This window comes from Bactrocera tryoni, chromosome 4 (genome assembly GCF_016617805.1).
Source record: "Bactrocera tryoni isolate S06 chromosome 4, CSIRO_BtryS06_freeze2, whole genome shotgun sequence".
Taxonomy (NCBI): domain Eukaryota; kingdom Metazoa; phylum Arthropoda; class Insecta; order Diptera; family Tephritidae; genus Bactrocera; species Bactrocera tryoni.
In genome coordinates, this window is record NC_052502.1 from 18,449,958 (window position 1) to 18,465,277 (window position 15,320).

The window sequence follows — 15,320 nt, forward strand, 5'->3', positions numbered from 1 at the left end:
AAAAGTCACAAATCAAATTTTATTCTAATCGATCAAGCAGTTTGTTAGATAAACACAATTTTCTAAAGCTAATTATGTGCAGTGAGAGATCGGTGTGGTATTTAACTGATTTCACTAATTTTCCAACTGTATTAGAATCGTTTATATATTACAATCATTGCGAGCAGATAGTTAGCTCTTTATAAGGTAAATTTAAGCAAACCAAGTGAGGGATAAACCCAACATCTGAAGCAACGATGTATAGTTTTAAGCACCGATTAACAATTTTCAATATACACTCGCACAAAATTGTGGCAACATCTTTTATGCATGCAGCAGCAAATTATTTAAATCGTTGTTAAAAGTAGTATAAAAGTTTCTGATAAAGTTAATACTCTTAAAATGCGCGCTGCCTCCATCCCAGGCGCTACGCATCCCCAGCGTTTTACTGTTTTACGCCTTTGGCAAATTCAATAGCAAATTTCCCTGCGAAACTAAAACACAACTGTTGGGAACGTGGAGAAAATGTGTAAAGATGTAAAGAATTAAGTGAAAAGAAAGTAAAATAAAATGAAAAACATAAAAACGGTACAAACTATTTACATTAGCTGGACGTGAAAAGCGCAAAGTTTTTACACTTTTTAAATGTTATAATATTTATTTCTCTTTCTTCTTGTCTCCTTGTTTCGCAGCTTCTTTTTCGTAAGTTGCTGCGCGTCTTCAATCGACAATTGTAGCAGCTAGCAGCTAGGGCTTTTCAACTGTGTAATCTCCCTTAAGTTGGTTGAGCTGCATTTCAATTATGTATATCCGAGGCGCCGAAAGCTGAAACCCTCTAAGCGCCAGTACACGCTAAACGGCGCAGAGTTGTTTGTTGACTCTGAGGTGAGTGCCAAGAAGTCAGCGTGTCCTGCCTGCAGACCACTCAAGCTGGACGTGATATTTGTTTTTGGTTTTCACTCCCTCTCTTATGCTGTTAGTATTCGTGTTTCTGAGTTTGTTTTTAATAAGTTAAGATGTTCTCAGCTTAGTTGGTTTTCGTATTAGCAAACAGTTTAATTAAGTGATTCTTTTATGATGGCGTTGTATGCATTTTAGTTTTTTTTTCAAATGCAAGCTATTATGCATTCTTCATAACTTTAATATAAAGAAAACCTCAGCCAAACGTCATAGTATTTTGGTGGAAATTCTTTGCTCGATTTAAATGTTGCAATTTTGACCTGGAGGAAAGACGTCCTGGGCCATTAAATAGTTTTAAAATGAGAAAATCGTTGAAAATTCTTGCTAAGCATAAGTAGAGCTCGCAGGGTATGAGGGAGTCAATAAAGCAGCCATTTCTGGCTCAGCCATTGAAATCAAGGAAATCTGTTGTCATATGCCAAGAGAGATTGAAAGACGATTTTGCATGCCAGAAATGCTGCTTGAACGCCACAAAACGAAGCGGTTTTTTCATTGGATTGTGCGATAAGCCACAATAGATCCATAACGACAGCCTCAAATGCAAAAAAAACTATGTGAAACCTGGCCAACCAACGGCAAATCCGAATATCAGTGACGCCACGATAATGTGTTGTAATTGGTGGAATCCGAAGGGCGTGCTGTGTTATCAGCTCTAAAGCCGTGTAAAACCATTAATGGGGAACGCTACCGACAGCAGCTCATCAAGCTGAAGCGAGCGATACAAAAAAATCAGAATTCATGACTGAATCATGGCAATCATTTTCTATCATGATAACGCTCAACCTTATGTTGGAAGACCGATTAAAAACTGTTAGGGAAAACAGAGACTGGGAAGTTTTAACAAACCCGTCTTTTAGCCTAAGCTTTGCCCCATTCTGACTACAATTTGTACGATCAATTCAGGACGCCTTCACTGAAATACGGTTCACACCCAAACCAAAAAATGAAGCAAATTCAGTCAGTTGAAATGACAAAAACCGCGAATATTTATACAAAAAGTACCCGAAAATTGTGAGTAAAACGCAAAATATTTAATTCCAATGCATATTTCGTCGCCTTCAAAGAAATCCTCACCAGATCTAAAACACTTATGCCAACGATTTTTCCAGTCCTCAAAACACTTTTCGTAAGCATTTTTTGGGTTGGCCTTCAGCTCCCCCAGCAAATTTTGTTTCATCTCTTCGATCGACTGCAAACGGGTTCTATTCCGACGATTGTTGACTTGTTTGCATATCAAACTCATAAATCAATGTCGCATCGGCAGTTATAATGCTTTCCGTGGATGTAGGATCTGCGCGATCGAAACATGTCGAAAGAAACCTGTTTACGATTCTCTTTTTGAAACAAATTCAGCTTTATCGGGACGAGTCGAGCAGAAACGTGTTTCATACCCAAAATATCCAATCATTCGAATGGACACGCGAGAGATCTCGGGCTTTCCTGTCATATCCTAACATATGCCTTACTTTCCGGACAAACCCTATACTATTCGCAACAGTATTACCAATCTTGAGACCCAGCATTAATTATTGGATAATATTCGACCAAATAGACCACGTCCAGCACGAAGTAAAGCAACTGTAGCCGAGAGCGTACACGAAGCTTTCAAAAGTCGCTTCGGCGTTCACAGCAACTCAGATTGACGTATGGAACGACATGGCGCATCTTACGTCGAGATTTTAAATTGAAAACGTGGAAAATACAGCTTGTGCTAGAACTGAAGGTCGAACTTTCCAAGCGACATTGCTTCTCTCTATGGACTCTTGAAAAGAAGTTCCAAGAAGATCCGAGGTTTTCAAGCCAAATTTTGTTCAGCGCTGAGGCATTTCAGCATTTCTGGCTCAATGAGTATGTAAACAAGCAAAAATTCATACATTTGAGACGAAGAGCAACCTGAAGAATTCAAAGACTGCCATTACATCCAGAAAAAACAACGGTTTGGTGGGTTTGTGGCCAGTCAGAATGTAACCGTCAATGGCGACCGTTATCGCGCCATGATATCCGACTATTTAATGCATGAAATTGAAGCTCTTATTCCTGGAGACATTTAGTTTTAATAAGACTGCGCCACTTCCCACACATCTCAAAAATCAATAGATTTATTGAGAGAAAACTTCGGTGAACAGATAATTTCACGTTTTAGGCCAGTCGATTGGTCACCAAAATCGTGTGATATCACGCCGTTAGACTTTTTCCTGTGGGAATATGTAAAGTCTATAGTCTACGCGGACAATCCCGCTTCGTTTCAGGCTTTGGACCAAAATATCACGCGTGTCATTAGCCAGTTACCAGTCAAAATGCTCGAACGAGTTATCAAAAATTGAACTCAACGAATGGACCATCAGACGTAGCAGCGGCTAAAATTTGAAAGAGATAACATTAACAAATAGATGGCCCCGAAAGTGTTTTTGAAGGATAATAAGCATTTCCCATTAATTTTAAAGTGTCTGTGTTTTTCTTAACAACTTAAATTTTTTTTTGTTTTTTTGCTTTCTTACTGAAGTTTAAGATGTTATGTGCGAATGGACAATCTCAATCCACCACTTATTCTAATGCAAGTAATTTATGTTCAAAGTCAGTGCTCTCCATACCTTTTTGTCACTGATAACACTAATCAAATATAAAGCGACAATTTTGTTATTCCCGCATGAGATAGAGAAAAACTTAATAAAATACGCTTACAAATGCATATAGTCCTTACTTTTCCCCTTCCACTAGTTATCTGCAAACTTGGTGATATTTATACCTACCCATTAGCACTTTCACAGTCAGACCTTTTCAGACACACATATTAAAATGTATTGTCGCACGAATTTCAAACCAGGTAAACCTACGGTAACAATACCCGAAAGCGTTACCCAAAAGCACATGCACAAGTATATTCTATACATGGCCACTTAAATTTCTTTGAATTGCAACAAAATTGTTATTTCGTCTTATTAGTTTTGTCTGCTTTTTTCATTTCCTTTTGTTTTACCCACTGAATTGAAGTTTTTTTGCTTGCTTGCAGACCTAACATAGGTGTGCGCCCACATACCTACATATTTCAGCTTGAAGTAGTTTAATTTTGCATGCAATTCGCATTTGTAACTATGGTGTGACTATTGACACGCCACTTCACAGTCCACTGACTTTCAATAAAGATATTCTTTGCGCCAACTACACACCCATTCTTCTCAGCTCAACCCAGTCCGATCATTTGTAGTTACTTTTAGTTTTATTTTTTTCTCTAAGCAGAAGAAAATTCGATTGCAAGTGGTTGAAATGGGTCAGCAAATTTACATTTGAAACTCGCTGGTGCGATTTTGATAACATCAGTTGCTGCTACAGTAGATATTTTTCCCCAAATCGATATATTCTCTCCTCTCAGTTTGCTTGTAGTACTTGTTAACGGGATTTTACATGCTAGTTCAGAAGTTAATTTGAAACGAAGATATTCCACAGATTACCTGTTCCTAATTTACAATTTGCTCAGCAGATATTTTGAGCAAGAAGCAGAGTAGTTTTGCGCAATTGGGGATTTGCATGAATTTGTATGAATATTGGCTGAGATAGTGGAGTAAATTTAGTAGAAGAACAGTTCAGTTGAAACAGAAATGAAAAACTTCGGAAAAACTTGTTAAAAAAATCAAACTATTTTTGCCCAAAAATTTATGGATTTTTAACAACCGGTTTTTATGACGAGAAAGTCTACATACGGGGGAAAAAATTAGTTTATTAGGTGATTTAGTCAAAAAAAATTATTCTTAAAAGCTTTTCCTAATTGCACCCAACCAAAAAGCATTTAGGGTATTGTAACATTTATGGATTACCACATAAATTAAGAATAATTTAGCTGATTTCTTTTCAAAGGAATTTAGTTGCCATGAAAGCATAAAAATATAGTGAGAATGAAGAAGCATTACGTAATTTCCATTAAAACTACAAAGTAATATAAACAATACCAGAATTATAATATTTCTTTTTATGAATTTGCCCCACGCTTACGAAAAAAAGTCATAACGCTTAAGCACAAAATATAAGAAAATCTTAAATTTATTTACATTTTTTATATTGTACAATTTTTTATAGCAGACTGTGCTTGTAACTTTTTTATTATGGTAATAAATGCTAATTTTCATAAATAATAAATTTTCTATTACAATTACTAGCATCATAGGGTTGGGCTTCATTCTTGAAGTTTATTGTTATTACTCACTTTTAGCTGAGAGCAATATTAAAATTTTATATACAATAATTTACGAGCAGTTACTCATGCATAATCACGTAAAATATTAATACAGAAAAAAATATAAAAAAATTTTAATATGTAAAAATATCCATTCTATTTATTTTGTGGAGTATATATGGCTTGGAGGATGGGGTAATGTGTAGAAATTCATGCTAGCGAGAAAAGTTCTCTCAGCGCCATTCAATTGGGAGTGGCCAGAAACGGTTCTCTTACATATGGCTCAAACACCTCACGACTACCGGTCTTTCACCAAGTAGTCTTTGGGTACAAAAGAACCTCCGTTTGAAGGTGAGCTAACGAGAGAAGGCGAAACGTCGCTGTCCAGAGTTGCGCGCTAGGTTTAAGACCCGCCACGTAAAAACACCCCCCTCAATGAAAAGGACACAACAGGCTTGGAATAGAGATCTCCCTTTTGATAAAGACCATGGCAAACACATTAAGTATTACCATCCTTGGACGGGACAACAACTGAGATGAGTAGATCTTTGTGGTATTTATTATGGTGGCCATATAAACGAGCGCAAATTTGGGGTGGGATTCGCAGTGGGAGAGAGACTCCGACGCCGAGTACTGGTATTCACTCCGTTGGATGAATGTATAGACACAATCCGCATCGAAGCGAAGTTTTTCAATATATCACTGTTTTGTGCCCACGTCCCGATGGAAATTAAGGACGACGTGGCAAAAGATGAATTCTATGAGCGCTTGGAACGCACCTATTAGATTTGCCCCCGTCACGTTGTCAAAATCGCACTTGGAGACTTTAATGACAGCGTGGGCAAAGAAGGTACCTTTAGCACGACAGTCGGAATGAAAGAAAAAAAAAACATGCTGCATACCTCGCAATGTGCGGGATGGGATAGATACCAAGAGAAGGAAGCGAGGCGCAATTGCAGACCAAAAACAAAGAGGACGAAATGAGTGGTTATCTAGTGGCTGATGTTCAGAGCATACTGAAATTTTGTAGGGAACGCTTCCCCAGCCTGCTGAATGGCAGTGAAAGCATAACACCAGCAGTTGGCGAACCCGGATTCTTAATCGATAACGATGAAGCAAACATTCCGTGGCCCAACCATGAAGAAGTTCGAATTGAAATTACCCGCCGGAAGAACAACAGAGCGGCGGCGGTCGATGGATTGACGGCCGAGCTATTCAAACATGGAAAAACTGAAAAGGAGCATGTATCAGCTTCTTTGTGAAATATGGTCGGAGGAAAACATGCTCAACGATTGAAATTTAAGTCTGCTTTGCCCAATTCATAAAAAGGAAGACCCCACAATCCGCCAACTAATTTAGGATAAGCCTCCACCACATCGCTTTTAAGGTTCCATCGAGCTTGTTGTGTGAAAGATTAAAACTCACCGTCAACAAACTGACAGGACCGTATCAGTGGGGCTTTAGGCCTGGAAAATTACCACCTGACCAGATATTCACTCTGCGCCAAATCTTGGAAAGGACTCGTGAAAAGAGAATCTACACTCACCATCTCTTCGTCGATTTTAGAGCTGCTTTTGACAGCACAAAAAGCAGCTGCCTTTATGCCGCGATGTCTGAATTTGGTATCCCCGCAAAACTAATACGGCTGTGTAAACTGAAGGACATCTCGGAGCCCTTCGATAGCAAACGAGGTTTACGACTCCATATCGTGCGACTTCTTCAATCTACTGCTAGAGAAAATAGTTCGAGCTGCAGAGCTTAATAGAGAAGATACAATCTTTTATAGGAGAGTACAGCTGCTGACGTACGCCGATGATATTGATATCATTGGCCTCCACACCCGCGCCGTTAGTTTTGCTTTCTCCTGATTGGATAAGGAAGCAAAGCAAATAGGTTTGGTAGTGGACAAGGACAAGACGAAATACCTCCTTTTATCAAATAAACAGTCACCACGTCACTGTTAACAGTAATAACATCGAAGTTGTAGATAATTTCTTTGAACCAGCATAAAAAAAAACAACAATACCAGACTTGAAATCAAACGTAGAATCACTCTTGTCTACAGGTGCTACTTTGGACTGAGTAGGCAATTGAGATAGAAATAAAGTCCTCTCTCGACGAACAAAGACCAAACTCTACAAGTCACTCACTATTCCCGTCCTGCTATATTGTGCAGAGGCATGGCCGATGACAACATCTTATGGGTCGACGTTACGAGTTTTCAAGAGAATGATTCTGCGGAAGATTTATTGTTCTTTGCGTATTGAAAACGGAGAATACCTCAATCGATGGAATGATGAGCTATATGAGACATACTATACGACGATATTGACATATTTCAGCGAATTAAGAGACAGTGGCTACGCTGTCTAGGTCATATCGTCCGAATGAATGAAAACACTCCAGCTCTGAGAGCATTCGACTCAGTACCCGCCGCTAGTCGCGTAAGCGATGCCTACGCCAATAAAGAAGAAGAACAATATTTCGCCATTTAAAATTACTTTTGCTCGCAACCGAGAAAATTTGAAGCTAATCTACTCAAAATCACCCTGTGCAATCTGTCAAAATGGAAAAAATTAAACAAACAAATAAAACGAAAAAAAATTAAAGAAACTACAAAAATGAAACAAAGAGGTTAGGTAGTTAGTAACAGAAAAAGGAGGGCAATGCGGAATCATCCTGTCGAAGCCCAATCTAACAAGGTTGTGGTGAGAAAAATGCCACGGCTTCGATTGGCTAGTCAAAAGCAGCTGGTTTATAGTGTCAACAGTCTAAATTAGTAAATAGATTAAGTGAAATCTAATCACTTAAAACTTTTAGTGAGAACATGATATTAGACAAAAATATGGGTTTTCACTCAATTAAGTAACAATTACTTCATTAAGATCACTATATAATTTTGATTAACATTAATTTACTATTAGAGACTTTCACCCATCTCCAACACATGTTTGCCATTTTGTGGCATTACATAATAGGCCAACTCATTACAATCCAGTGTTAACGCAAATTAGCATAGAAATGCCATCAAAACAGGAAAATCGTACGGACAAGTAGCAGAGAGCCATTAGTGATGATTCATAAACCGGCTGTTGACCAACTAATAGAAGCAGCAGCAGCTGGCCGACACATTAACTAGTCATTATGCAATTTTTATACAGTCAAAAAATGTGGGTTGCGGTATATGAAGTAAAATTACTGTTATTAGCTGTTATTCATTGAGTAAAGACAACCAAAATTTTGATGAAATTAAGTATGAAGGTACAAGCTGCGAGTTTGGTACAGAATGCAAACTGACAGCAGGCGGTAGTGTTTAGAGAAAGCACACAATAATTTTGTTTAATGTCATGAATCATATGAAGCTGAGCACACAATGATTATTCATCAAATAAATTACACTGAGTTTCACGCAAGTCAATTAGCTACCTACTCCACCCACCAGCGAAACGTGAGTGATATGAAGTGCCTATTTGAGGCACCTGCCATCCGGCCCACACCACTATTTTAATAAAATTAAAATAAATAGCAGTCGAAGACCGTAAAGTTAATGATTTCATTAGAAAAACTGCTCGAGGCCATTTTCATTGAATACAAAGGCGCATAACACACACAAATACAATAAAGGAAGTGTGTTTAAAAGGCGCGTACCAAAGCCATATTTCCTAATACTGAGCGAAATGGGAGTGACACACCTAAAAAAACTCAAAAAAATACCAAAAATGTGTGTATGTATATATGAGTGTGCACTAATTTCCAGGCATCTTCGGCATTCCGCAAAATTTTCATTATTTCAGCTTTGCCTTTTCACTTTGTGAACCAACAGATAATGAACGCACACACACCCAACAGCGCTCACCAACACACAAGCAAAAGCAACAAACAGGAGCAATAACGAAGCAAGATATTAGCATAAACATGAATGACAGGAAAAGATTGGTAGGAAACCTGCAAATAATGAGCACACGCACCAACTAAGCCAGCAGCAGCAACAGCAACAGTAGTAGCAACACTCACAGTAGCAGCAACATCAACAACGCAGTGTACATGAGAAGTGCCTTTCCAATGACATAACTAACACTATGAATTTCACATTTCGGCAAAAAAGTGTTGCGAGCTTGTGTTTGCCGGCGAGCTACAGGCAAAAGTAGCCAACAGAAAATGAATACATAAACAAATGCTGACTGAGCTTGAACTTCGAAGGCACATGCTAAAGGTTACGTATACGACAGCGACCACCAAACGACTACTACAACACCAAGTACTTAAGTGTATACAGTTCAATCGTTTGGTCAGCTTATGTGTCGTTGTGTGCGTAAGCGCCTGTTTCAGTACTAGTGTGAGACTTCGGCTTTAGGTGACGAGTTGTACAGAATTTTTGTCTAATATGTTGGTGATTGGTTAGTGAGGCGCTGCGGGAAGCTTGAGCTATAGCAGGCAAAATGATTTGCTTAGGAGTACAGTAGTGCAAAATAATATGTATATGGTATGATTTTAAGATATTTTACAAATACTATTTATATTTTTATACGGCTAGAGTCGGGATAAACCAGATTAAATCAATTTTTTTACAAGCATTGTCTTTGTTAACTACTTAAATCTCTAAAATAGTACTAAAACTAACTACTTCAAAACTAGTTGAAAGTAGTTTAGGTTTCAGGGATATCGAGATATGGATGCAAACAGAAGCGTACACGTACTACAGCTGTTAATCCGATATCGCCGGTTTTGACAAATACGCAGTTTTTTAAGAAGCAAAGGATATGTGTAAAATTTCAGAGTGATTTCTCAAAAACTAAAAGATTAGTAGTTCCCGTATATACTGACAGGCATGACTAAGTCAACTTAACTCATCATATTGGACATTTATATATACTTATGGGGTCTGCCACGTTTCCTACTGGGTGTTACAAAGTTAGGTTAGGTTGATCCGAGGTCGTAGAATCTCACCTAGACATAAAATCATCATTTGTGTTACCCACAAATCCTAAAAAATAGAACATCAGATCTCCATTGATCGACGAACTATTTTGTGTTTACAAAAAACTTATTAAGGCTGATAAAATCGATCCCCGAACTCGCTGGGTTCACCAAAAGTGTGTCTACTGAGATATTTCAAACTCAGTAAAAGAGGAGGTTGAGTAAAGAGCGTCCGACAGAATACTGAACCACCGCGTGTAAACCTATTGGACAGTGTCCAGTCAGAACACCTACAATTGTGGCAATATTGGCTTTGTTATGATCCAGTACTTCGGTTGCCTTCTTTGGGTTCACTCCGGTACAAAAGGATCCCGCACTCGCGCAGGTTGTGGTTGTTGACCAGCGCTAGCTGAGCTCATTGGAAGTAAGGTGGACCAACGCCAGAGTGCAAGCAGACATCGGAAAACCGACTCTTCTAGGCAATTGATCGGCATTGCAGTTTCCAGTGATTCCGCTATATCCTGACACTCATACTAGTCTAATAAGTAGGCAGCTTGAATCTATTTCTATTGACGTAATGCACTCCTTGACTAGTTTTGAATACAGAGTTATTGAGCTCAGAGTCAGTTTAGCCAATCGACTGTTGGAGTGAATGCACACCTCTCTGAAGGAAACTGCTCCCGGTAGCAGCACATCTACTGCTGCCTTGATGGCAGACATCTCCGCTTGAAAGACGCTACAGGGGTCTGGTAATCTGAAACAAGAGTTGATGGAGAGTTTTCGATAGAAGACTCCTGCACATACATTCCCTCGTAAACTTCGACTCGTCCGTGAAGAAGCTCACTGTACCCACCTCAAATGGCCACCCCGCCGGTGTGTAAGCCGAGAAGAAACCATCAGGAGGAGATACTGCGGTGCAACGATCTAGGTTCGAAGGAATGCAATCGAAGCAGTGCCGAACTTCAGTGCATCCCTGCCCGGGGCCCAAACTTCGTAGCAAACTTAATATATTCTTTTCAGGGGTTACAAAATGACCTTAAAATTATTATTACTTTTTTTAATGATATATATTTTAAGCACCAACTGACAGATTCGGTAAAGCTTAGTAAAATGTTTTCAGACTTTCGGAAACGTAGGAAGTCATTGTTCGAAATGTATTGGTCTTCAAATGGGAGTTTTGAGTTATAAGTGAAATAGTAGCAGTTATGATGGAGATATTCCAAAACATGCAGTGAAACTTTCGAAATCTAAAGTTGTCAGCTTTTCTACAACCGCGACACACTGTTGACACCTGAAACCACGCCATCTCTATATATTTGCTTATCCAGTTTGAGTCTCTATGTGGAGCTACAGTAATCTCAGTGTGATGTTGTTGAGCGCTGTATAAAACAAAATTTTGCTTGTCACCTTATCTGCCGTTTTCTCACATTTTCTTCATTCTTTTTGTTAGTGGTCAGTGCATGTATACACTTCCTATAGCAAAGCTGACCCGCACCCAACGCAACGTCGTCTTTAATGAACAAAGGACGAGCGCTTAAAACAACTATTGCCACTGACCCGAACACAAGCTCCTTTGTTTCGCTGGCTTTTACTGCGTCTGCTGTCATTTCTTTTGAATTCCTTGCACTGTGTGGACGCCTTTCAAGTCTTCACGCTTTGCACGCGCACCCAATACACACACATACAGCTACAGGCATACACTGCCTCTGCGGCGTTGCGTAAATGGCAGCCATTTGAGGCGATTTTGCAATTTGCCCTTATCATGCACAGGCAAATGATAATATGCTATTTTACATTTTATGAATTTCATAAACATTCATCAACGACCAAGGGCCAGTTGGTCAGAGCGGGTGTCAAGTCACGGTAGACTTTAGCTGCATGTGCAGAATGCGTGGCATTTACAGTTATGCGACGGTCAAAGGTATGGTGTGATGGTAAACAAAGCAAATGTTTGCTTTTCGAAAAGTATAATGGAGAAATGTCTCTCCCTCGCTCTCTTTCTCTTGTGTTCTGCCATCTTAAACACAGTTTTACTTAACCGAAAGTTTTTATTTGGAATCCCTTTTTAACCTACAACTCAAGGTTCAGGAATAGATATTGAATATTTATCGGGAGACGGCCGTTAGACTGAGCTTTTCAATAGAAATAAGCCCGCTCTCCTATAAAAAGGGTAATCTTCACTCCACTTTTTAATTTCGAAAATACAATGCCTTCTCTCTATTTTTGAAATTTGAGTATTTACGGGAGAATGGAGTCATGTGTAGAAGTTCTTTGAGCGTCATTTCTTGGCTCACGACTTCCGGCCTTAAACCAAATATCTTCTGGGTAGCCAAAGAAAAGTGAGGAGGCAAACGACCTCTCCCGCCACGTAAAAATCGCTCGCAACGAAAAGGAATCAGGAGGCAGCGGTTACACTGGCTAGATCATGTCGACCGAATGGATGAAAACACTACGGCTCTGAAAGTCTTCGACGCAGTACGATACGCAGCTGGGAGAAGCAGAGTAGGAGGAAGACCTTCATTCCGTTGGAAAGACCTGACGGAGAACGACCTGGCTACACTTAGAATCTCCAATCTTTTCCCACTTACGTAAACTTCTACACATGACTCCATCCTCCTAAGCGGTGTCTACGCCAATAAAAAAGAAGAATAGTATGTACGATCTCTAACTCAAACGAGATCTTGAAAGAAAAATATATCAAAACAAGTTAATTCTCCCACATTTCACATTACAAAAAAGCACCATTAATTGCTGCTCACATAAACCAACTTCCGCTATGTGACAAAAGCCAACAACAATAACATCCTTAAGATGTCACTAAAAGTTTCTTTGCTCACCACACAAAACAAGCAAACGCAACCAAATAAACACAACCACAGATTCAGTAACCAGAAGACAACAAGTGGACATAGTAATACATACCTTATTAGTAGTTGTTGTGGTGGCAAGACATTTAAATTCAGCCAAAGAGCGTCGAGCACTTTGTAGTTTTATGTCATGTCATAATCACGGGTCATTTTTGTTGGGCGCTTGATGTCTTGATGCTTCTGAAAGCTGAGAAAAAACGGAATAATAAATTAAATGAGATAATTTTAAAAATAAAACACAACAACAAGAACAGCTTAATGCATAAAAATCTACAGCAATTCAACATGCAAGACATGGAAAAGAAAAATAAAATTAAAATAAATTAGCATAGCAGTGGCCAGTAGTTTACTAAAAGCGGGATCAAAAGAGAGCGAACAAAGACAACAAGGGCTAAAAGATATATAAATTGGAAGATTTATAATATTTTTTTCTCTGGTTGCTTGAAGAAAACGAAACTAAAATAAAATCATAAAGAAAGGAGCGTATTTAAATTAATATTCTGATTAAGTGAACTATAATAATGTAGGATGAAGTCATGTGTAGAAGTTTATGCAAGTGAGGAAAGTTCTCTGAAAGTTCTCTGAACGGCGAGTTGGCCAGAAACGACTCTTTACATTCGGCTCAAGCAGCACACGAAATTCACTCTTAGAGCAAATATCCTCTGGGTAGCCAAAATACATCAGTTTCAAGGCGAGCTAAGGTGAGAAGACGAACCATACCTCCTCAGATTTGGGACCACTCACTTAAAAAACGCTCCCAATGAAAAGGAAACAACAGCCTCTGCTAAGTTGTAAGCTCGGCTAAAACCGTGTAAGCGGTATCTACCCCAAGAAAGAAGAAGAAAAACTGTAATAATATACCATATGTGCGACATAAAAATATATAAATAAACCTTAATACTGCGATATAGAAGCAAAAATAGTTCGGACTAACTTCGGCTGCACCGAAACGGAAAACACTTTGCCCGTTTACTCTGCCCACTCTGGCTGTTTTAAACAACCGTCAAATCATATTATTAGGTTAATTGAGAGATCTGACCGGCATTCTAAGCTGATGCTTTGTGTCCTGTTTTGCCGAAGATTAGACTGTCAGAAGCTTCAATTTCAGTCTACCAAATGCTGGAGATTGGAGAAGAGAAGTACCTGTATGATTCCCTTCACCCTCTTTCATACAACTTTGACAAGACTTTGACCAAGTATGCACCCTACAAATTCAGCAAGAGGAGCTTGGTAGATCTCCTTTGCTCTACTCTAGACTCAAAAGATGTTGCAGTTGCACAGGATCTGGTCGTCGACCAGTACTTGTTAAGCGAACGCGAGGTTCATTGGTACAATGTTTGAATACAAGATGCCAATGGAGATCCAACTCGGTCTTATTCCGATGTGAGCGGGGCAAGAGTTGCCCTCTGATTAACGCATCGGCTTTGCAGCTACCTAAAACGAGGACAGATACTTGTTGAGGTTACTTAATGAAGAAACGAGAACTTTAATGAATGTCTTCATCTTGACTTTCATCGGTCAGTTTGAGTGATAGTTTTATGCTACAGCGGTCTGAGCTGAAGAGTATGGTCAGAGACATCAGATGCTTTGGACAATAATCTATGTTAAACTTGGTGAAGATATTTTGGGAAATAAAATTTTTGCTACAAAATGCCTTAATTTGCATTGGTCTGCTGCATGGCAGCTATTTGATAAAGTGGCTCGATATCAGTGGTCCAACAAAGAAAGAGCAATTTGGTAAGAAAAGAAACATACTTTGCAGCGGAAAATAGAACGTTTATTGAAATCAACATTTCAAACACTGAAAACCTAATTTGGTTATATACAGACAGAAGGATATAGAGACAATTGGACATGGCCAAATGAACTCAACAAATCTCGTCGATCATTTATATATATTGTCACCTAAAATGCAAAATAATGCAACATCACTTTCATAACTTCACAGGCGAATAAAAAGCGATATAATAGAAAACAAAAAATTGAAAAAAAGCTGAGTCTTGGTTATAAAACAGTTATGATAAATGGTTATATATTGGTTATATCTGGAAACATATTACTTAATTTTCTAATAAAAGACAATAAAACTATTATACAAAAACTAACAAACTAAGATATTAGTTATATTTTCTTCTAGCCTTAATCTAATGACGAACTGCAGTAAATGAAGTAATTACGTTTACGCAACGCCCAGCTTATAACTTTATTAACTCGAACCATAGAGTACAACAAAGCCAATATAATATATTTATTATGGAAGCAGCATCCTAAAGAACATGCCGCAGCTGCAGCTATTAGAAAGAAATGTGTAGCGAAGATGGAGATGTTCAGTGTCAACTGGTTACGAATCAAGCCAACAAAGAAATAGAGCCACAAAGCAAGCCATAGAGCGGCAAGTAGTGACTGTACGCTGCAGAAGCGATGAAGTC

General features: G+C 38.7%; 1 long non-coding RNA gene across 1 annotated transcript in view; it reads right to left on the minus strand.

Moving 5' to 3' along the window:
* LOC120774865 overlaps positions 1 to 13,070 on the minus strand; it is a 22,789-nt gene extending 9,719 nt beyond the window's left edge. Inside the window, exon 1 of the long non-coding RNA XR_005705273.1 lies at positions 12,947 to 13,070. This is a non-coding gene — a long non-coding RNA (uncharacterized LOC120774865). The remainder of the gene's footprint in view (positions 1 to 12,946) is intronic.
* Between the last annotated feature and the right edge of the window lie 2,250 nt (positions 13,071 to 15,320).